General features: G+C 42.3%; 1 protein-coding gene across 1 annotated transcript in view; it reads left to right on the forward strand.

Moving 5' to 3' along the window:
• hivep3b (HIVEP zinc finger 3b) overlaps positions 1-25,326 on the forward strand; it is a 696,153-nt gene that overhangs the window by 52,501 nt on the left and 618,326 nt on the right. Inside the window, exon 3 of the mRNA XM_073034355.1 lies at positions 9,242-9,410. The gene's annotated coding sequence lies outside the window, so the exon portion shown is untranslated. The remainder of the gene's footprint in view (positions 1-9,241; positions 9,411-25,326) is intronic.

The following is a 25,326-nucleotide window of genomic DNA, read 5'->3' on the forward strand; positions in this document are numbered from 1 at the left end:
TTTTTTAACTTCTGCATCTGCCACATCATGTAGTTGCTGGCTCCCAGCAAAGTATTCTCATTAGTCCCATATCTTACCATGTGGCTGGCATGGTAGTGTAACAGTTAGCATAATGCTTTACAATACCAGCCACTGAGGTTAATTTCCTGACACTGTCTGTAAGGAGTTTGAACATTCTCCCCCATGACTATGAGGGTTTCTTCTGGGTGCTCCATTTTCCTCCCACATTCCAAAGACGTATGAGTTAAGGTTAGGTTTAGTAAGTGTGGGAATGCTATTTTGGTACCGTAACCCTGGCGACACTTGAGGGCTGCCTCCAGCACTATCCTCAGACCATGTTGGTCATTTATGCAAACAATGCATTTCACTGTAATTTCAATGTACATGTGACAAATACAGCCAACCATTATTTATTTCCATAGATGTTGCCTGACCTGCTGAGATCCTTCAGCATTTTGTGTGTTGAGTTGGATTTTCAGCATCTGCAGAATTTCTTGTGCTTATGAACTTCAGTCTTTCCTCCTCCTCATTTCTCTGTAGCCACGCTCTGTCGAGGACTGCCCACATTCTTTGAAAGCACCAATGCAAGTTTGTAAACTTGCACCAATGACTGATGGGCCAGACACCATGGCCTTGATAATTATTGTGTAATTTATGTAGATACCGCTTGTCCATCAGATACTAGAAACTTGTTAAAAACTGATTTTAGAGAGTCTGTACTTTGTTTGATTCTCACTCTTCATCAATAGCAGAACCATTAGCAATTTCCTAGTACGTTACCAGGGAGATTTTAAAATGGTTTACCTTTGATGTTATTTCCCTCCAAGGGGACCATAACCTTGTAGTAATGTTTGGAGGCATATGTGCCTCAATGACCCAGAGAACTATATTGGCTGGAGTAAGGGCCTTGTGCTTTGATTCTTATAACCATATAACAATTACAGCATGGAAACAGGCCATCTCAGCCCTTCTAGTCCACGCTGAATGCTTACCCTCACCTAGTCCCACCTACCTGCACTCAGCCCATAACCCTCCATTCCTTTCCTGTCCATATACCTATCTAATATTTTTTAAATGACAAAATCGAACCTACCTCTACCACTTCTACAACTCCTATTCTTAGTAGGAATACATGCCAAGTAGGTCAAAGGATAGATGCTAGACTAAGAGTGGTCCACCCGATCTCCAGATTTGGGGATTTAGCTGAGTGCTAACACTCTGGTCAAAAAATATTGTTACAAAAAGAGCAAAAAAAACTGCCCTAAATGCCAGAGGCATAACAGGAAGTAACTACTTGATGTTCTTTCATTGTGAATGCCCTGGTATTCTTATTGATGATGGTGAGTTGCCCAGAGTGAAAGGTCTGCTTTACTCTGGCATAAGCTCCAGTCATTGTGATCAGCAAGGCAGGTTCAGAGATTTGATGGAGGCATTTGCAACCACAGAGTGTTTAGAGACTGTGAATAATATGACACTGTTTCCAGTAGCTTACTGTTTGATAACCAAAGGTTGGTCATGCTTTTAAAGTTATTGGCAAAGGAACCTAAAATAACATGAAAGGAATTTTTCAATGCAATGAGTCTTTAGAATTTAGGATGGATTCCTTGATTGGTTCCTGGAAAGTAATTCAGATCAGTGGTGTATCTAATGTATGGGCAGGTATGGCAGGTATGGCATGTGCCCTGGGCGCCACTTGAAGGGGGGCACCACTGAGCAGTTTCTATTAAAGTCAGCCAAGCCATCCTTGGATAGTGAAAAAAGAATTTTCTTCAGATGTATGATCTGTCTTTGATTACATGGGTGAGAAGCACTAGGATGGCCTTGTTTCAGAGCATTGTGTAAGAAGACCATGAAACGTTTCTTCACGAAGAAGGAAAGTGCAGCTGCAGGATGGAAGAAATGAAAGTTGGAGGTGGAGGAAGCCAAGAAGTGGAGAAAGTTCTTCATGCCCTTCTTTGAAAAGCCCGGAACGAGTAATTCGACACGTTCCATGGAGTAGCCTGCACCTGCTACAAGTTTGTTAGAATCCGAAGGTGGATCAAGTACAAATGCGTCACAAGCCGAGGAGGAAGTCAAGTTAGATAAATCCGAGTATGACGAGATTAAGAGTGAGGCTGCCTCAGAGAATGTGGACATGACAGGAGGGGAAGACAATGGTGGTGGTGGTGATGTTGAGTTTATTGACGAGATTTTACCTGACGAGATTGAACCTGACAACACTGAACCTAGTGAACTGGATGGTGTCAAAGAGCCTCGAACTGTCATACCAGAAGTGATTGAACAGCATGACATTGGACTTCTGAAGTTTGACAAGGACACTGGAAAAGCAATTCTACCTGACGTGTTGAGAACAGAAGTAATAAAGCTGAGTTCAAAGTATTTCCAGAACAGTGAGGGGCCTTTCCTACCAACAAATAACCGCTCAATGACCAAAACTTGGTTCAAGAGGAAATTGGGAAATGGTCATGGTGAGAAAGTGACTCGCTCATGGCTAATCTATTCCCCTTCTAAAAAGTCTGCATTTTGTATCTGTTGTCTTCTTTATTCCTGGTCAGACTGTCAATCCTCATTGGAGCAGGAAAGTGGATTCAACCAGTGGAAAGCACCTGAAAGGATTAGTGTTCATGAAAATGCCAAGAGTCATCGGGAATGCTTCAGACAGTGGAAAGAAATGGAAAGTAATTTAGCTGGAAACAGAGGAGTTATTGACGCGGTATTTTAGTCACAGATTGAGAAGGAAAAGCAGAAGTGGTGTGATATCTTGACGAGAATCCTTCAGTGCATAAAATTCCTTGTGACTCAAAACCTGGCTTTGCGAGGACACAGGGAGTCACTTCAGCTAGACGATGACTCCAATGTGGGAAATTTCCTTGGCTTACTGAAACTACTGGCCATTTTTGACCCTGTTATAAAAGAACACCTCACTCATTTGGAAAGTCATCCTGGATCCACGTCTTATCTTTCACCGGGTGTGCAGAACAAATTCATCCACATAATGGCATCCACTGTTTGCCAGAGTTTATTGAGAAGCATTTGTAAAGCCAAGTATTATGGTTTCATGTTCAACTTGACTCCTGATCAGGCAGACCGTAAGCAGATGTCAGAAGTAGTGAGGTATGTGGAAGTTGATTTTGAGAGGAAAACAGTCCGTGTTAGAGAGTCCTTCCTTGGTTTTATCCAGATAACATTTGACAAGGTCCCTCATGAGAGCCTCATCCAGAAAGTCATGAGGCATGGGATAAGTGGAACCTTGGCTGTTTGGATAAAAAAAATTGGCTTAAAGGTAGAAAGCAGAGGGTAGTTGTGGAAGGAAAGTATTCTGCCTGGAGGTCAGTGACTAGTGGAGTGCCGCAGGGATCTGTCCTGGGACCCCTGCTATTTGTGATTTTTATAAATGACCTGGATGTAGAGGTGGAAGGATGGGTGAGTAAGTTTGCGGATGGCACGAAGATTGGAGAAGTTGTGGATGGAGCTATAGGTGGTCAAAGGTTACAAGAGGATATAGACAGGCTGCAGAGTTGGGCAGAAAAGTGGCAGATGGAGTTCAATCCGGACAAGTGTGAGGTGATGCAATTTGGAAGGACAAACCAGAAGACTGAGTACAGGATTAATTGTCAGTTACTTAAGAGTGTGGAGGAACAAAGGGACCTTGGGGTTCAAATCCATACATCCCTCAAGGTCGCTGCACAGGTTGATTGGGTAGTTAAGAAGGCCTATGGGATGCTAGGTTTCATTAACAGAGGGATTGAGTTCAAGAGTAGAGAGGTCATGTTGCGACTCTACAAATCTCTGGTGAGACCGCACTTTTAGAGTATTGTGTTCAATTCTGGTCACCTCATTATAGGAAGGATGTGGAAGCTATGGAGAGGGTGCAGAGGAGATTTACCAGGATGTTGCCTGGATTGGAGAGCAAGTCATATGAAGCAAGGTTAGCAAAGCTGGGACTTTTCTCTTTGGAGTGTAGAAGAATGAGAGGGGACTTGATAGAGGTCTACAAGATTATGAGAAGCATAGATAGGGTGGATAGTCAGTACCTGTTTCCCAGGGCACCAATAGCAAACCTCAGAGGGCACATGTACAAAATTAAGGGAAGTAAGTTTAGGGGAGACATCAGGGATAAATTTTTTACACAGAGGGTTGTGAGTGCCTGGAATGACTTGCCAGGGATGGTGGTGGAGGCTAAAACATTAGGGGTATTTAAGAGCCTCTTGGACAGGCACATGGATGAAAGAAAAATGGAGGGTTATAGGGTAGTGTGGGTTTAGTACTTTTTTTTAAGGAATTATGTGGGTCAGCACAACATGGAGGGCTGAAGGGCCTGTACTGTGCTGTAGTGTTCTATGGTTCTATAAGCCAGAAGGATGCTAAGAGCTTGGTTGACGACATCTTGAAACAGCTAGAGAAGGACGAAATGGAGCTGCAAGATTGTCGGTCACAGTGCTATGACAACGCTGCTGTGATGGCTGAACAAAGAAATGGTGTTCATCAAAGAATAAGTGAGAAAAACAATCTGGCAGTGTTTGTGAATTGCGACAATCACTCAGTCAACTTGGTGGGTGTACATGCAGCCAAGTAGGATACAATGACGGTCACGTATTTTGGAACCATCAAAGCTCTCTACGCATTTTTCTCTCGTTCAACACAGCCCTGGGAAAAACTCAAAAACGCCGTGCCTGTGGTTGTTAAGTCGGAGTCTGAAACCAGGTGGAGTACAAGGACAGAAGCAATGAAGCCCGTCAACAAATACCTTGAGGAGATATTTCAAGTTCTCCAGGACATGATAGACAATGAAAACGAGACCAGTGAAACAAGAAGAGCAGCTGTACTACCGCCTGTTGAGTTATGATTTTCTGATTTTGCTAGGATTTTGGAACAAAGTACTCTCGCATTGACCGTATTCAAAAGAGGCTGCAGGATCTTAGCATGAACTTCCACAATGCTGCCCTGGATTTGAAAGCCCTCCGAGATCGTTTTTATGATGAAAGAGAAGTGTTGGTCAGTGAGTCACTTGAAGAAGGAGTCGGTCTCTGTCAAGAATGGTATATTGAAGTTGAAAGACGTCAGAGACAAAAGAAATGAATGGCTGATGAGAATTTGAGAGGCGCTGGGTTAACAGCTAAGGAGGAAATGGAAAGAGTCATGAAGGGAACACTTGATTGTCTTCACAGAGAAATGGACGAAAGGGTCACTCATTTGCATGACACTGACGCCAAGTTTGGGTTCCTTCTCGATGTCAAAGGTCTGTGTTGCAGCGCCGACAGTAACAACCTAAAGAAGAAGTGCGAAAATTTGGGTGAATTGTACAGCTCTGATGTTGATGGACAACAGCTATATGAAGAAATTTTGGTTTGCAGAATGTAGCTATCAAGGCGGGTCAACATGAAAATATCAAGACCTGAAGAGCTTCTTGAATTTATTGTTCAGTATGGAGATGAGAGCGTCTTCCCCAATCTTCACATTACTATTTAGATAATGCTAACCATCACAGTTTCCATCGCCAGCTGTGAGAAAACATTCAGTAAGTTAAATCTAATACTTTCATATTTGAGAGCCTCCATGGGTCAAGCCAAACTCTGTGATCTTGCTCTGCTGAGTGTAGAAAGAGAAGAAATTGAAAAAACTGACTTTTATCACACCATAGACCAATTTGCATCAGTGAAAGCAAGGAAAGTGCAGTTATAATTTTCATGTAGTGCCATAATTTGTTAATTAAAAGATTAACGAGCTTGACTTGTATTTTTGAGCTGATGTTATGATAAAGTTATCCAAAAGATGGGTGTCAGACGTTTGGACAGGGGCACAATTTCAGTGCTTCCCATAGGCGCAATTTTCCGTAGATATGCCCTTGATTCAGATGTAGCTTTCAGAAGGAAAGTAGGTAAATTGTAGATAAAAAGGTGAAACATTGATAAGATGGGAAAAGGGTGAGGGTGTGGCACCATTGGATCAGCTTCTTCTTCAGAGAGCCAGCCTAACTACTTTGTACTGAATGCTTATATCTTTACAACACCATTCAATGAATCCATGGAAATTAGGAGCAAAAATTTAGGATCCTAGGTTTTGTCTGAATCAGAATCTGGGAAAATGTAATAGAGCAATAGTCTCCTTTGTTTTTCTGTCATTGCTGTGATTATGCAAACTAATTATTCCCTCTCAACCCCCTCTTTCCCTACAGTCATGCAAAATTTTCACCTTAAATTATTTACACTTTTGAAAATTGAGACTGAATTTGCTTTCTTCACATCTTTGGCTAAGACACTTTAAATCACAGGAAATCATTGCATCTTAAACAAAATAGTTTTCTTTATTTGTCCACAATCTTCATTCTTACGTCCCTTTGCTGAGCAAACTTCCCCTCCGAGAAAGCAGTTTCTGTGGCCAATGTAGTGAGAAAGATTCATTCAAGCAAAGTCATCGTTCATCAGTTGTATTGCCACTAGTTAAAACCTGCAAAACACAACCAGCCACCTTGTCTTAATGAGAGTCTGGGAAGAAAAGATTGTGTCTGTTAATTCTGAACACCAGCATAGGGCTCATCACTTCTCTGTGTTTAACAAGTAGTGATTGTGTAGGCATTGTGAATTAGAACAGAAAATACAAATGTATAATAATATATGGCCTTATTACAGCTCTTGGTACAGTATGGAAATTCCTTTGAACAATTAACCTTTTGTAGTACAGAGATGGAGCAGAGGTCGTTCTATTTCTGGGTACAATGAATCACAGAGAATTGCATGGGTTGCAGTTTTGTACCTGTAAAGGGAACTAACCAATTGCCATTTGTATTCTTGCCATTTCTTTTATTCAGCTACAGATTCAGTAAGGTCTAGCCTAACTAATGCAATGTTAACATTCATTTCGAGAGGTCTAGAATATAAAAGCAAGGGGTTAATGCTGTGGCTTTATAAGACATTAGTCAGACCACTTTTGGAGTATTGTGAGCAATTTTGGGCCCCATATCTAAGAAAAGATGTGCTGGCATTGGTGAGGAGGTTCATGAGAATGACTTCAGGATTGAAAGGGTTAATGTATGAGAAACATTTGTGGGAGGATCTCATTGAAACATCAAATATTGAAAGGCCTTGACAGAGCAGATGTGGAAAAGATCCTATAGTGTTGTATTCTAGGACTATAGAACACAGATGTTTAATAGAGGGATGTCCTTTTAGAACAGAGATGAGGAGGAATTTCTTCAGCAAGAGGGAGGTGAATCTGTGGAATTAATTTCCACAGATGGTTGTGGAGGCCAAGTAATTGAGTATATTTAAAGTGAATGTTGATAGGTTCTTGATTAGTAAGGATGTCAAACGTTATGGTGAGAAGACAGGAGAATGAGGCTGAGGAGAATAGTAAATCAGCCGTGATAGAATGATGGAACAGAATCATTGGGCTGAATAGTCTAATTCTGCTCCTATGCCTTATGGTCTGTCATTAGAAATAGTTAAAAAGATGGTCTCTTCCTTTCAACATTCATCTTTGCTTTTCTTCTTCTAAAAAAGTTTCTGCCTCTCTGTGGCATTGTCATAGACGTGGAATTGGTGCTACTGAATGGCTCGATGTTTGCTGCAGTGCAGAGTATTAACTTGTTTCTCATTATTGGTATCCCATGATTTTGAGCTGTGCAGAAATCACCTGTCTTGTTTCCTAACTCACTAGATGGATGATGATGCCATAGCCCCTGCACTCCACTCCACTTCATCTTGCCCCACCTGGAAAATGGTGCCTTATATGTCAGGATGCTGTTTATTGACTTCAACTTGGCGTTCAATATCTTAGAAGCTGGTGGGGAGACTGTCCTCAATGGGTCTCAACAGCTCTCCATGTGACTGGATCCTGGACTTCCTGACAGAGAGATCACAGTCATCCTGTGTTGGCAGAAACATCTCTGCCTCCATCACACTGAGCAATGGTTCTCCCCAGGGCTGTGTGCTCAGCCCGCTGCTGTTCACCCTGCTGACGCATGACTGCTTTGCTAGATCCAGTTCATACTGAATCTCAAGTTTTTTGATGACACAACAGTGGTTGGCCTCATCAACAATGATGAAGAGACTGTATACAGAGAGGAGGTAGAGCAGCTGGTAGAATGCTGTGAGCACAACAACTTGAGTCTCAATGTGGACAAGATCAAAGAGATGATTGTGGACTTTAAGAAGGTGCAGGATAAGCATATACAAGGGTCCACCATGGAGTTAGGAGCAACAAGTTTCAAGGAATGTCCGAAACAGACGATCTCACCTAGTTCTTCAACACAACCTGTTTGGTCAAGAAAGCACAGCAGTGTCTCCACTTCCTGAGGAGATTGAGGTGAGTGAGGCTCCCCCCACCATTCTAACCAGTTTTTATCATCAAGAGTGTCCTGACTAGCTGTATCACCATCTGATATGGGAATTGCAACGCATTTGACCACAAGCGCCTACAAATGATGCAAGGACTGTTGAGTAGGTCATCAGGGTCTCTCTTCCACTCATCAGAAATACCTTTCAGGATCACTGTGTATGCAAGGAGCCTTAACATTGTCAGTGATCTCACCCATCCATCCAGCAATCTCTTTGACCCCCTACCATTAGGCAGGAGGTACCATAGCATTGTCAGTGATCCCTCTCATCCTTCCAACAATCTTTTTGAACCCCGACCATCAGACAGGAGGTACTGTAACATTAGGACAAGAACTGTTAGGATGGGAAACAGCCTCTTCCCCCAGGCCGTAAGACTACTGAACTTCTTGTCACCACCCAGGTCTCATCACGAATGAAATGATAGTAGTATTATACTGTTTACTTTTTAATTTGTGTCATAAAAGCACCTTATTATTTGTGATACTGTTACTCTGAGTTGTGTGTGAGTTATACAGTATATATTGTGTTGTGCGCCTTGGTCTGGAAGAATGTTATTTTCTGGATGGTATACATGTGTATAGTTGAATGTTAATAAACTTGAACTTGATTCAGGTCCTGATGAAGGGTTGCGGCCTGAAACATTGACTGCATTCTCTTCCATAGATGCTGCCTGGCCTGCTGAGTCCCTCCAGCATTTTGTGTGCGCCGCTTGGATTTCCAGCATCTTCAGATTTTCTCTTGTTTTTGATACAGGTCCTGCCCAGATTACAAAGCCCTGCTTATGTCCAGCCCATACATATAAACAAATGGGATGGATTTGATGGAAGTTCAATAGTTCAAAGTAAATTTATTATTGATATATACATATCTTACCATATATTACCTTGAGATTCATTTTCTTGCAGGCATTTATAGGAAAAAATAAGAAATACAACAGAATTTACAACAATATATACAAAGACTGACAAGCAACCAATGTGGAAAAGACCACAAACTGGGCAGATAAAAAAAAAGTGAGAACATGAGTTGTAAAGAGTTGCTGGTTGCTGTGAGGCTGCAGGTATTTTCGGCCAGGTAGGAACTCAGTTTTTGTCCATGTTTCTGGTTTTGGGGTGTTCAGGTTATCAACAGTTTACATGATTGGCAACCTGCTGTCACTGGGGAATGACCTGTACTTTTGAAGGTAGATTATTTATTGTTTGGAACTTTCTAGCATTTTATAAATGGTGTATAAAGTTGTGTTTTCTTTCCCTTAATATTGGAAAAATTTTTATTAGTTCCTTGGCCATTTGTTCTCCTTGTATTTGATAAGATGCTTATTTTCTACAAACCTCTGTCAATTGCCATGGGTGTGTTTCTGTGCTAATGACAAACACATAAATGTGAATTGCCATGGGCGGGTTTCTGTGTTAAAGACACCACACTACTGTGAATTACCCTGGGTGGGTTTCTGTGTTAAAAAGCCTCACCACTGTGAATTGCCCTGGGTTGGTTTCTGTGTTAAAGACACCACACTACTGTGAATTGCCCTGTGTGGGTTTCTGTGTTAAAAAGCTTCACTGCTTGTCTATATTAAACTACAACCATCTTCGCATTGCCAGTAAGCCCACTTTGCCTATGCATGGTGCAGTGTGTTGTAACTAATTCGTTGCTGATTAACAGTCAATATCTTTCAAGCTAAGAGAAGAGAAAGAAATAAACCATAAAAGAGCAGTAGAAAATAGATTTGAACATGCAGATCTTCCATGTCATTTATTGCACTGCCACTTTCATTATACTGTCTTGATCTCCATCTGTTTGTTTGAATTTCATCCTTCTGTTGTAGTACTGCTTGGATGCCACACTGCCTTAGGTGCTGTCTTCACAATGTGACCTTAAGTACAATCTAACCTGCCATCTGAGGTAATTGTACCACAGTGGATAATGGGCAAGTTCTGCAATCTCTCCTCACCACCTTCCCTTCCCCTTCCCCTTGCCCCTCCTCCCTCCCTTACCCTACTCCTCCCTTCTATTATCCCTTCACCCCTCTTCCCAAGCTCTCCTGCAAGCTGTGCTGTCCTGTTTGTCAACTTCACAAAGAAACCACTCATTGTATCATTGTCAGTGAGATATTAATGTGTACAATTTGCCTGCTGCATTTCTTTGAACAATGAGCAAATTGTAGTGAGTACTTCATTGGTTTTAGTGACCTTGGGATTGTGGGAAGTGCTATATCAATGCAGATTAAGGACAAAGATTCTGCAACGTGTTGGTGGCCGGAGGGTGAGGTAGATAGAGTAGTGGTGGATGTGTGTTTTTCTGACTGGAAATCGGTAACAAGTAGTGCACTGCAAGGATCAGTGCTGGGACCTTCGTTATTTATAATATACATTATGTAAATGACACAGATGAGAATATATCTTTCTCTGATTCTAAGTGATTTCTTTTCTATTTCTCTCTGAGCACAAAAGAAGATAATTTGGCCCATCATCTGTTCCCCTCTCTCTAGATAGATAGATAGATAGATACTTTATTCATCCCCATGGGGAAATTCAACTTTTTTCCAATGTCCCATACACTTGTTGTAGCAAAACTAATTACATACAATACTTAACTCAGTAAAAAATATGATATGCATCTAAATCACTATCTCAAAAAGCATTAATAATAGCTTTTAAAAAGTTCTTAAGTCCTGGCGGTTGAATTGTAAAGCCTAATGGCATTGGGGAGTATTGACCTCTTCATCCTGTCTGAGGAGCATTGCATCGATAGTAACCTGTCGCTGACATAGTCTCTAACATAGTCATTAACTCCTCCTGATTCTCTTTCCACCTTCTACAATTTACAGCAACCAGTTAATCAACCAGTATATTCCTTAGGTTTGAGAAGATATCAGAACAGCTGGAGGAATCCAACAGTTGCAGGAAGACCATGTACGCATCACTGCTCAGGATTTAACCTAGGTTACTGGCTCTACCTGTGCCACTTTCCTTCTTCCTTGTTTCTTAGGATATCCTTCTTCCAATTCTGCCTTTTTCACCAAAATATTTGATAAAACTTAAAGTGCTTCAGTAGGAGTGATGACAGCATGACACCCTACATTGTCAAAGGTGCTGTATACAAATACAATATTCTCACAAGTGCTACCATGCAGCATAAGCAGGAAGAGCCACTTCCTTTTTAAGATTTTTTTTCTGAAGAACAGAACTTTCTGTATCATTGTGCTTCCCTTTTATTTTTAACCAGGCACTTCTTGATGGAACGAAAAGATTTGAAGCTGAAATAAACAGGACAGGGATTTTGAAACTAAGTAAAATGCCAGAATAAGCAGAGACTTCCGAATTAAATTTTGGAGAAAGGTATTTCCTTTTCTTTAGTTCAAGCTGCACTTAGTAACACTTAAAGATTCATAAAAGGAACTCTTCAAAAACAAAGGTGTGCATGTGGGGTGCATCAATTTCACACACATTCCTGTTTGATTTTCCTTTGGGGTTTTGATCTCCTGAGTAAGGATTTTGTATGGCATAAAAGTGTACCAAATGATGACAACAATGGGTCAGCACACAAAATTCATCTGTGCTCAAATGGTGCTCTCATTTACTCATATGGAAACCCTATTATGAAAGTGGTCAAACACAAACTGTAGTCTTTGTCCTCCTTGAGGTCTCTGACCTTTTGCAGTTCCAGTTATAGCCTCACTTGTGTGCCTTAACGTCCTTTTGTCAATGTTAAGGTCACTCTCAGCTTTGTGGTCTCAGGATCATTCCGGGCTCTGCTGCCAATCTTTGTCACATTCCAGAGCTTGCTGCTCATTTCTGTATCAGGGAAACCACCCATATTCTATTGTTGAGGAGAGGAGCCTTCATCACTTGACTTTCCGTTTACTCCTGTAGGTAAGAGAGTACATACAGCTGTTTGTTTGCAGGCTTTTCCAGAATGAAAACATTACCAGACTGCAGTTATGTCCTCAGAAAGCTCCCAGGTAGCTTCCTGCCAGGAAAACTTGACTGTAGTCATAGAGGACCTTAGTGGTCACCTTGCACACAGAGGATCCTTCTGTTCATCCTCAACCCCCAGCTCCTCAGCACTCCCCATAGCAGTATGCCCTCAACTCCTGTCCATCACTGCAATATCTGCTCATTCAGAGGCAGCACTCTGCTGTAGCTAGAAGAGTGCTGCTTGTATTGTCGCAACACATTTGAGAACAGCTTGCAATAGTTGCACCCGATATACTGCCTGTCAAGAACCTGTGAGGCATTACAAGTGAATGCCATATTACTGCTGACAATCTCAGCATCACATCACATAACCCAACAGCATTGCTTGCTGACCCTTGTGCAAATGATTTTAAGTTAATCCACAGTGCTACATATAACACCAAAGAAGAGCAAATTAATTAGACAAGAAAGTGTTACAATCAATCCTGACTGGTGTGAGACTCAGTTGATAATATTCAATTTTTATAGTCATAGAACACTACATCACAGAAATAGGCTTTTCAGCCCATCTGAACTATTAATCTGCCTAGCCCATCAACCTGCACCTGGACCATAGCCCTCCATACTTTCCCATTTATTTACCTATCCAAATTTCTCTTAACCTCACTTGCATTGGCAACTTGTTCCACACTCTTACGACCCTCTGAGTGAATAAGTTTCCCCTCATGTTCCCCTTAAACGTTTCACCTTTTGGCCTTAACCATGACCTCTAGTTATAGTCTTAGCCAACCTTAGTGGAAAAGGCCTGCTTGCATTTACCCTATCTATACCCCTCATAATTTTGTATACCTCTATCAAATTTTCCGTCAATCTTCTACATTCTAAGGAATAAAGTCCTAACCTATTCAACCGTTCCTTATAACTCAGGTCCTCAAGACTCAGCAATATCCTTGTAAATTTTCTCTGCATTCTTTCAACTTTATTTACATCTTTCCTGTAGGTAGGTGACCAAAACTGCATACAGCACCCCAAATTAGGCTTCACCAATGTATTATACAATGTTAACATAATATCCCAACTCCTATACTCAATACATTGATTTATGAAGTCCATGTGTCAAAAACTTCCTTTATGGCCCTATCTATCTGTGATGCCACTTTCGTTGAATTATGGATCTGTATTCCCAGTTCCCTCTGTTCTGCTACACTCCTCAGTGCCCTACTGCTAACCAAGTAAGACCTACATAGGTTGGTCCTCTTAAAGTGCATCACCTCACATTTGTCTGTGTTAAATTCCATCTGCCATTTATGAGCCCATTTTTCTAGAAAGTCCAGAGCCTGCTCAAATTTTGATAGTCTTCCTCACTATCCATTACATTCCCATTCTTAGTGTCATCTGCAAATTTGCTGATCATACCCATAATTGTCCAGACATTGATATCAAGGTCTCAGGTACTTTGATACAACCAGCTGTGTTGGATGGGGTGAAGGAAAGCTGAATGCAATGGTGGACAGCTCTATTGTTTTCTTCAGCACTTTGCAAGTCACTCCCAGTTCCCAGGATAAATTGTATGTGTGGCCTACTTATTATAGAGTGGAACTGATTGAGGACTGCCAGATCAACTTCACATCAGGGAGATTTTTGTGAGGTGAACATAGATGGTAGGTGAAGTAGAAATAGTCCCTTGAGCATCTCGTGCAAAATGCTGGAGGAACTCAGTAGGTCTGGCTGGTAGGTCTGTAGAAAGGAATAATCAGTTGACGTTTTGGGCCGAGACCCTTCAACAAGACTTGCAAACATCTCTCCCCTTGATGCAGCTGCTGGTGGGGCTGGAAGCTGATGTGGAGAGTTCATGTCTTTAATGGGTCTGCACTATCCGATATAGTTTGCCTTTGAGGTAGTGTGTTATTGAACAGTATTAGGAACAGGAAGAGGCTGTTCTGTTTTACCTCTCGGTCAGATGTGGAGGTCTCTGGCAACATTTCTTGACCATCCATAAGAATAGCTTGCTGGGCTAGGTCAGGAGTAAACCACATTGTTGAGGATCTAAAATCACATAAAGGTCAGACAGTGTAAGAAGAGGAGAATTCCTTCCATCCTTTAGACTTCTCCCTTCCTTGCTACCCCTTGACCTTGAATTTGAAATCCAGCACCCAGGGAAAAGAATTGTAGGTTTCTATAATCCTGTGTGAGAAATCAATGTAAAATGGTTTCTAAAGTTATGATTATGATTCGTTACAGCTGCATGCCATTTCCCAATGAAAAGTTTGTGACCACAAAGACGGGCTTTGAGAATAGATAATACCATGAAGGTTTCCCCCACCTGTGGTATTTTCTGAATTAGTTGAAACTTTTAACTATTGGTTGAAAAGCAAATCATCTCTTGCAAGTGACCTGTGTACTACTGAATAGCAGCTATTTACTACATCAAGCAGCACTTGTTGGGATGGAGCAACACAGTATGAGTGACTTAAGGGCTACTCAAGCCTAATTCTGCACAATACCAATATCACATGTATGTGACTTGGACCAGTTAGCAACCTTAGCAACATACCATAGTTATAACGTATCTGACCGCCTTGTTAGGCTATGCCAGGTGGATAATTCAGCACTTGTCGATTCTCCCTTTTTGCAAGCTGCATAGTTAATAATCAACTGGAAAGATCTCAGCAATAATCTGAATTAGATTCTCAGGTGCTTCATTAGTGAGATGAAATGATTTCAGTTCTGAAGAAATTCAAGTCTTTGTTGTTCTTTTCCTGAAGGTGGTAGCAAGCCTATTTGTGTTCTGTTGGTGCCCGAGTGTGTTGGTACCAAATTGTGCTAGTTAACCAACTCTAAAGCCAACTGGAACCCAAGGTTTGGAACTTGGATGTGCTGGTGTTCAGTTCATTGGACAGCAGATTTACCAGCTCAGCTGTGAGAGAGCCTGTGACATTACTGGCAATGCTAATTCTCCCAATAACCTTGCCCCTATGCCCAGTTAGTCACTCCTAGTTCTGTCCCTGGTCTAGTTTCCCCAGTAGTTCACACACTTTGCCTTCCCATTCTGTAGTTCTTGGGAGTTCACCATTTGCACACCTCAATAGTAAAACAATCGCTAGCTTGGCTAGTCAAAACAGTCCCTTCAGTTTATGTGCTTTCCTAGTTTATAACTCATAAGAATAAGGATTCTAGGCACAGGCATTCCAAGCAGTTTCATTTATTTTCACTCACACTGTTACATCGGTTTGTAGATAGCAGAACAGCCCCAAAAGACCCGAAGGACAGTTTGAGGCATCCTAAAATAATGCCTGAGTTAGGGGCAGCAGATGCACTACACCCTATGCAGGCAGATTTAAACCCGCACTTTGACTTTGCTGAGAGGTGTGAGGGTGAATTTGATGGTTGGTGAGAAGTTGTATTGGAAAGTTAACGATAAAATGTGTCGTGGGATAAGTCTCTATATTTATAATTTTTAGTACATGTTTGTTTTCATTTGTCTATTTGTAAATACATTTTTTCTTCACAACTCTTGGGCAGCTTTTGCTTTTTTCTCACCTGGCACAAAATAAAACTCCTTGCACTAACTTGCTGTTGTGGCTTACCATCTGTTTCTTTTTCTAACAGGTGGCTTTCGTCAGGCATGCTTACCTGCACCTGATAGCAAGGTGTGACTGAGCCAAACTATGCAATGGATGATTAAGGCACTTTTGTTTATATTCTGGGGTTCCCATGAGGGTGTGACTTGAGTGACCCAATTACCAGCCTGGGTGTTGCCTCCCAGGTGCCAGGGTACGGGATGTTTCGGATCGGGTGCAGAGTATTCTGAAGGGAGAGAGTGAACAGCCAGCAGCCTTGGTGCATGTTGGTACCAATGATATAGGTAGAAAAAGGGAGGAGGCCCTGAAGAGAGAGTTCAGGGAGTTGGTTAGGAAAGTGAAAAGCAGGACCTCCAGGGTAGTAACCTCAGGATTGCTGCCTGTGCCACGTGCTAATAAGCGCAATAGTATGATCATGCATATTAATGTGTGGCTGAGAGACTGATGTAGGGGGAAGGGCTTCAGGTTCCTGGCTCATTGGGGCCTCTTCTGGGGGAGGTACGAACTGTACAAAAAGGATGGTTTACACCTGAACCCAAAGGGGTCCAATATCGTAGCAGGCAGGTTCAATAGAGCTGTTCGGGAGGCTTTATAAACTAATTTGGTAGGGGGATGGGAACCGGAGTGATAGGGCTGAGGAAGGGGAAAGCAGAAATAAATCAAAGATGGCATGCAACAGAGATGATAGAAAGAAGAAGATGAGGCATAATTATAGCCAGTTGAATGAGTTACAGGGAAATAGAGGGGTGGTGCAGTTAAAAAAGAAAGCAAAAACTACTGGGCTGAAAGTGTTATATTTGAGTGCACGCAGCATAAGAAATAAAATGGAAGATCTTGAAATTCAGCTACAGATTGGCAAGTATGGCATTGTGGCCATCTCTGAAACTTGGCTGCCATTGGGAGCTGAATGTCCAAGGATATATGGTGTATCTGAAAGATAGGTTAATAGACAGAGGGTGTGGTGTGGCCCTGTGTATAAGAAATAATATTAAATCATTAGAAAGGGATGACACAAAGTCAGAAGGTGTAGAGTCTCTATGGGTTGAGTTAAGAAAAGGCAAGGGTAAAAGGACCCGAATGGCAATTGTCTACAGGCCTTTAAACAGCAGCCAGAATGTGGATTACAAATTACAGCAGGAGATAGAAAAGGTATTTCAGAAGGGCAATGTCATGATAACCATTGGGGATTTTAACATGAAAGTGGATTGGGAAAACCAGGCCTGTACTGGACCTCAAGAGAGAGAATTTTAGAATGTCTAAGGGATAACTTTTTAGAACAGCTTGTTGTTGAGCCCACTAGGGGATCGGCTGTGCTGGATTGGGTGTTGTGCAATGATCTGGAGGTGATAAAAGAGCATGAGGTTAAGGAACCCTTAGGGAACAGTGATCACAATATGATCAAGTTCACTTTGAAATTTGAGAAGGAGAAACTAAATTCCAAAGTGTCGGTATTTCAGTAGAATAAAGGAAATCATAATGGCATGAGAGGGGAACTGGCCAAGGTTGACTGGAAAGGGATACTAGCAGGAAGGACAGCAGAGCAGAAATGGCTAGAGTTTCTGCGAAAAATGAGGGAAGTGCAAGACAGATATATTCCAAATGCAAGGGGTGATTGATAGATTCATGGCTTAAGGTAGAAGGAGTTAATTTTAGAAAACCTAGCACATTTATTTTTCAACATAGTCTCCTCCTACGTTTACGCATTTAGTCCAGCGGTCGTGGAGCATACGGATCTTGGACCTCCAGAAGGTGTCCACACCAGGGGTGATTGATAAGTTCGTGGCCTATTGTAGAAGGAGATGAGTTATTAACTTCAAACTTTCTGCATAATCACTCAGAGTTGACCTATACGTGCGTGTAACGAGACCTGTATAACTCATCTTCTTCTACCTTAAGCCATGAACTTATCAATCACAGATGCTGTGGACACTTTCTGGAGGCCCAAGATCCATATGCTCCACGACTGCTCAACTAAGTGTGTAAATGTAGGAGGGGACTATGTTGAAAAATAAATGTGCTAGGCTTTCTAAAATCGAATCCTTCTACTTTAGGCCACAAACTTATCAATCACCCTTTGTAAGAAGAAATTTTCGAATGGACGAAGGACACTACTGTGGCTGACAAGTGAAGTCAGAGCCAAAGTAAAAGCAAAAGAGAAGGTATGCAATGAAGCCAAAGCTAGTGGCAAGATAGAGGATTGGGAAGCTTTTAAAAACTTGCAGAAGGAAACTTAGAAGGTCATTAGGAAGGAAAAGATGGATTATGAAGGGAAGCTGGCAACTAATATCAAAGAAGATACTAAAAGCTTTTTTAAGTATATGAAGGGTAAAAGAGAGTTGAGGGAAGATATAGGACCAACAGAAAATGATGGTGGAGATATTGTAATGAGAAATGCAGAGATGGCAGAGGAACTGAATGCGTATTTTGTATCAATCTTCACAGTGGAAGACATCTGCTATATACCGGACATTCAAGTGTCAGGGAAGTAAAGGATGTGCAGTGAAAATTACAGCTGAGAAGGTGCTCAGGAAGCTTAATGGTCTGAGGGTGGATAAATCTCCTGGATTTGATGGAATGCACCCTTGGGTTCTGAAGGAAGTAGCTGGAGAGAATGCAGAGGCATTAACGATGATCTTTCAAGAATCGATAGACTCTGGCATTGTACCGGATGATTGGAAAATTGCAAATGTTACTCTGCTATTTAAGAAGGGTGGGAGACAGCAGAAAGGAAACTATAGACCTGTTAGCCTGATGTCAGTGGTTGGAAAGTTGTTGGAATCGATAGTTAGGGATGAGATTATGGAGTACCTGGAGGCACATGACAAGATAGGCCAAAGCCAGCATGGTTTCCTAAAAGGAAAATCATGTCTGACTAACATACTGCAATTTTTTGAGGAAATTGCAAGCAGGGTGGACAAAGGAGATGCAGTGGATGTGGTGTACTTGGATTTTCAGAAGGCCTTTGATAAAGTGCCACACAGGAGGCTGGTTAGCAAGATAAGGGCCCATGGAATTACAGGGGAGTCACTTGCTTGAGTGGAACATTGGTTGATCAGCAGAAAGCAGTGAGTGGGAATAAAGGGATCCTATTGTGGCTGGCTGCCAGTTACCAGTGGAGTTCCACAGTTGTCGGTGTTGGGACCGCTGCTTTTTATGATGTATGTCAATAATTTGGACTATGGTATTAATGGACTTGAGGCTATATTTGCTGATGATACAAAGATAGGTGGAGGAGCAGGTAGTGCTGTGGAAACAGAGAGCCTGCAGAGAGACTAAAGGCTGATTTATACTTGTACATACGGGCTACACTGTAGCCCAGATTTTCACTTCTACATAGGCTCTACGCTGTAGCGAGCATGCATTAGTGTGCACCAAAAGGTTAGGTGCAGTGGGGTTTCTATGCCACTGTGTTGAGTTTCTTCGTGAGAGACATGGACAAAGAAATGCATTTCAAACATTTTTGCATGTCAGTGGGTAGATTTGATGATTTGGTTCATCTATTTCGCATTGATGTACAGACATGCTGGAGAAGAAGCAACCGGAAGTGTGTAGGAGGAAATACGATGCTACCAAGTGGACCGATCATTGTTGTTGCGGTCTGCATCGGCGCGACGTGTGAGTTACTTTTTTGGGGAGGTGCATGTCACTCTACGACGTAGGGTACAGCATAGGTACGGTGTAGGGTACGCAGTACCTACGGCATAGATGCGACACACAAGTATAAACTAGCCTTTAGATAGTTTAGGGGAATGGTCAAAGAAGTGGCACATGAAATACAATGTGGAAATGTATTTGGAAATGTATAGTCATGCACTTTGCTGGAAGAAATAAACAGGCAGACTATTATTTAGATGGAGAGAGAATTCAAAACGCAGAGTTGCAAAGGGACTTGGGAGTCCTTGTGTAGGATACCCTAAAGGTTAACCTCCAGGTTGAGTCAGTTGTGAAGAAGGCAAATGCAATGTTGGCGTTTATTTCTAGAGGTAAAGAATATAAGAGCAGAGATGTGATATTGAGGCTCTATAAACACACATGAGACCACATTTGAATTGAATTGAATTGAATTTCGGTTTATTATCATTTAGAAACCACAACTGCAATAGACAATAGACAATAGGTGCAGAAGTAGACCATTCGGCCCTTCGAGCCTGCACCGCCATTCTGAAATCATGGCTGATCATCTACTATCAATACCCGGTTCCTGCCTTGTCCCCATATCCCTTGATTCCCCTATCCATAAGATACCTATCTAGCTCCTTCTTGAAAGCATCCAGAGAATTGGCCTCCACTGCCTTCCGAGGCAGTGCATTCCAGACCCCCACAACTCTCTGGGAGAAGAAGTTTTTCCTTAACTCTGTCCTAAATGACCTACCCCTTATTCTCAAACCATGCCCTCTGGTACTGACTCTCCCTGCATCTGGAACATATTTCCTGCCTCTATCTTGTCCAATCCCTTAATAATCTTATATGTTGCAATCAGATCCCCTCTCAATCTCCTTAATTCCAGCACGTACAAGCCCTGTCTCTCTAACCTCTCTGCGTAAGACAGTCCGGACATCCCAGGAATTAACCTCGTGAATCTACGCTGCACTTCCTCTATAGCCAGGATGTCCTTCCTTAACCCTGGAGACCAAAACCGTACACAATACTCCAGGTGTGGTCTCACCAGGGCCCTGTACAAATGCAAAAGAATTTCCTTGCTCTTGTACTCAATCCCCTTTGTAATAAAGGCCAACATTCCATTAGCCTTCTTCACTGCCTGCTGCACTTGCTCATTCACCTTCAGTGACTGATGAACAAGGACTCCTAGATCCCTTTGTATTTCTCCCTTACCTAACTCTACACCATTCAGATAATAATCTGCCTTCCTGTTCTTACTCCAAAAGTGGATAACCTCACACTTATTCACATTAAACGTCATCTGCCAAGTATCTGCCCACTCAGTCAGCCTATCCAAGTCATCCTGAATTCTCCTAACATCCTCATCACATGTCACACTGCCACCCAGCTTAGTATCATCAGCAAACCTGCTGATGTTATTCTCAATGCCTTCATCTAAATCGTTGATGTAAATCATAAACAGCTGTGGTCCCAATACCGAGCCCTGTGGCACCCCACTAGTCACCACCTGCCATTCCGAGAAACACCCATTCACCGTTACCCTTTGCTTTCTATCTGCCAACCAGTTTTCTATCCATGTCAATATCTTCCCCCCAATGCCATGAGCTCTGATTTTACCCACCAATCTTCTATGTGGGACCTTATCAAATGCCTTCTGAAAATCGAGGTACACTACATCCACTGGATCTCCCTTGTCTAACTTCCTGGTTACATCCTTGAAAAACAAAAACAGATTAGTCATGCATGATTTGCCCTTGGTAAATCCATGCTGGCTCGGCCCAATCCTATCACTGCTATCTAGATATGCCACTATTTCATCTTTAATAATGGACTCTAGCATCTTCCCCACTACTGATGTAGGCTGACATGACGATAGTTCTCTGTTTTTTCCCTCCCTCCTTTCTTAAAAAGTGGGATAACATTAGCCATTCTGCAATCCTCAGGAACTGATCCTGAATCTAAGGAACATTGGAAAATGATTACCAATGCATCCGCAATTTCCAGAGCCACCTCCTTTAGTACCCTAGGATGCAGACCATCTGGACCTGGGGATTTGTCAGCCTTCAGTCCCATCAGTCTACTCATCACCGTTTCCTTCCTAATGTCAATCTGTTTCATTTCCTCTGTTACCCTATGTCCTTGGCCCATCCATACATCTGGGAGATTGCTTGTGTCTTCCCTAGTGAAGACAGATCTAAAGTACTTGTAAAATTCTTCTGCCATTTCTCTGTTTTCCATAACAATTTCACCCAATTCATTCTTCTAGGGCCCAACATTGTTCTTAACTATCTTCTTTCTCTTCACATACCTAAAAAAGCTTTTGCTAACCTCCTTTATATTCCTGGCTAGCTTGTGTTTGTACCTCATTTTTTCTCCCCGTATTGCCTTTTTAGTTAAGTTCTGTTGTTCCTTAAAAATTTCCCAATCATCTGTCCTCCCACTCACCTTAGCTCTGTCATACTTCCTTTTTTTTAATGCTATGCAATCTCTGACTTCCTTCGTCAACCACTGTGGCCCCTTTCCCCCCTTTGAATCCTTCCTTCTCTGGGGGATGAACTGATTTTGCACCTTGTGCATTATTCCCAAGAATACCTGCCATTGCTGTTCCACTGTCTTTTCTGCTAGGATATCTGTCCAGTTAACTTTGGCCAGCTCCTCCCTCATGGCTCCATAGTCTCCCCTGTTCAACTGCAACACTGACACCTCCGATCTGCCCTTATCCTTCTCAAATTGCAGATAAAAACTTATCATATTATGGTCACTACTTCCTAATTGCTCCTTTACTTCAACATTGCTTATCAAATCCTGTTCATTACACAAGACTAAATCCAGAATAGCCTTGTCCCTGGTCGGCTCTCGTACTAGCTGTTCCAAGAATGCATCCTGTAGGCATTCTACAAACTCCCTATCCTGTGGTCCAGCACCAACCTGATTCTCCCAGTTCACTTGCATGTTGAAATCCCCCATAACTACTGCGACATTACCTTTGCCACGTGCCAATGTTAACTCCCTATTCAACTTGCACCCAATATCCATGCTGTTTGGTGGCCTGTAGACAACACCCATTTGGGTCCTTTTGCCCTTACTGTTCCTCAGTTCTATCCACACAGACTCTACTTCTCCTGACCCTATGTCCCCCCTTGCAAAGGACTGAATCTCATTCCTCACCAACAGGGCCACCCCACCCCCTCTGCCCACATTTCTGTCCCTACGATAGCACGTATACCCTTGTACATTCATTTCCCAGGTCTGATCTCCCTGCAGCCATGTCTCCGTTATCCCAACAACATCATAGTTACCCATTCGCACCTGAGCTTCAAGCTCATCCGCCTAATTTCTGACACTTCGTGCATTCAGATATAGAATCTTTAGCCCATTTCTCCTCTCTCTGTTTAAATCGCTGCCTATTGTGCTTAACCCAGCTCCCCGAACTCCCATCAGGTTATACGCCCCTTGAATTTTGTTGTCCTTCCTAAATTTACTTATTCTTTCTGCATATTTAACTCCATGTTCTGTCAGACCATCCCTCTGTACGTGCGTCCTCCTTATCACTTGTTCCGCCTCACCTTTCTTTACTACACACTTAATATTCCGGAACTGTGTAGTCCCCACCTGTCCTTTATTCTTCATCTCACTATCCTCTCTCACATTCTGGATCCCTGCCCCCTGCAAATTTAGTTTAAACCCCCCATGAGAAGCACTAGCGAACTTTCCTGCAAGAATGTTAGTACCGCTCCAGTTCAGGTGTAAACCGTCTCGTCGGAACAGATCCCACCTTCCCTGGAACAAAGCCCAATTATCTAAAAACCTGAAGCCCTCCCTCCTGCACCACCCTCTCAGCCACGTATTAATCTGTATAATCCTTCTGTTCCTTGCCTCACTCGCATGTGGCACAGGTAGCAATCCTGAGATTGTTACCCTGGAGGTCCTGCCCTTCAGCTTCGCACCTAACTCCCTGAACTCACTACGCAGGACCCCCTCACTCATCCTACCCACGTCGTTGGTCCCTACATGGACCACAACATCTGGGTTCTTGCCCTCCCTCTCGAGAATAACCTGCACCCGATCTGAGATGTCCCGGACCCCGGCACCAGGGAGGCAACATACCATCCGAGACTCCCGATTTTCCCCACAAAATCTCCTATCTGCCCCCCTGACTATAGAATCCCCTATCACTACCGCTCTCTTCTCTTCCCTCCTCCCCTTCCTAGTCAAGGGTCCAACCTCAGTGCCAGAGACAGGACCACTGCAACTTGTTCCTGGTAGGTCATCCCCACCAACAGTATCCAAAACGGTCTACTTATTGTTGATGGGAACGGCCACAGGGGTGCTCTGCTCTCTCTGTCTGCTCCCCCTGCCTCTCTTGACTGTCACCCATTTGTCTACCTCCTGTCTACCTCCTGTCTACCTCCTGCAATGCAATTAAAAAATGAAACAACGTTCCTCCAGAATGATATCACAAAAGCACATGACAAAACAGACTACACCAGAAAATCCACATAACGTTTGGCAATCCTCAAATCCAGAGTCCAGAGAGGCTGCTGAGTATTAATATCGCGCTACCATCTTAGTGTGTTCCCCGGAAAGGAGCTCCAAACCCATACAATATAAATCCATTTGGAGTATTGTATGCAGTTTTGGGCTTCTTATTTTAGAAATGATATACTGACATTGGAGTGGGTTCAGAGAAGATTCACGAGAATGGTTCCAGGAATGAATGGGTTACTGTATGAGGAACATCTGGCTGCTATTGGGCTGTATTCCCTGGAGTTCAGGAGAATGAAGGGGATCTCATAGAGATATTCCAAATGTTAAAAGGCCTGAACAGATTAGATATGACAAAGTTATTTCCCATGATAGTGGAGTCTAGGACTAGAGGTCACGACTTCAGAATTGAAGGATATCCATTTAGAACAGTGATGCGGATAAATTACTTTAGTCAGAGGGTGGTAAATCTGTGGAATTTGTTGCCATGAGCAGTTGTAGAGGCCAAGTCATTGGGTGCATTTAAGGCAGAGATAGATATGTTCTTGATTATACAGGGCATCAAAGGGTATGTGGAGAAGGCAAGGGAGGTGGGATGATTGGAAGAATTGGATCAGCCATGATTGAATGGTGGAGCAGACTTGATGGGCCAAATGGCCTATTCAGCTCCTATATCTTATGGTCTTATGGTGTCCAACCACAAACCTTCCTCATGTCTATCTATTGTATATTGCAAGTATTTCTACTCTGCAGTCTCTGGGATATATGCATTTCCCCAAGGCTGTCAAGGTTTAGATTCCCAATTTTGATGGCTTCAACTCACTGTGATTTCTTTTTCCATTTTTCCTTTTACTGTACGTTGCAGTTTGAGCTACATACCCTGTTAACATTATGTGGAAATGCAAAATGTTGAAAAACCAAGATCTTCCATCTGGGCTCATTTTGTGATCTTACCTGGGTTTCTCCATGGACTGTCTGTCTTAGCGTTACACCTGTGGATTCCAAATGAAATCCAAAGCAACTGTGCAAACTTCCCAGCTTTAAGGTTGGGTTCCCTGCCCATTGAATTAAACAGTTAAAGCCTCAATGAAATTCATGCTTCTGGGAGAAATGTGACCATTTTGACTTGTTTTTAATTTAATTAGCTTAAATATATTGAATTGTTTGTAAACTCTTTCATGATTTAATAGTGGCTAACCCTTTTGGATTAGTTTGCAGTTGCTGGGAATTAAAGATTAATCTCATGGACACTGTTGCAATAAACAGAAAAATTAGGGAGCACGTTATTGATGATCTAATATTGTTTCTTGTCATTTTTCAGTATTTGTGTAAAGGAGAACTAAATGATTGTTGTACCAGATCAAATGCAGTATAAAAAACACAATA

The sequence above is a fragment of the Hemitrygon akajei genome, chromosome 32 (assembly GCF_048418815.1).
Source record: "Hemitrygon akajei chromosome 32, sHemAka1.3, whole genome shotgun sequence".
Classification (NCBI taxonomy): Eukaryota; Metazoa; Chordata; class Chondrichthyes; order Myliobatiformes; family Dasyatidae; genus Hemitrygon; species Hemitrygon akajei.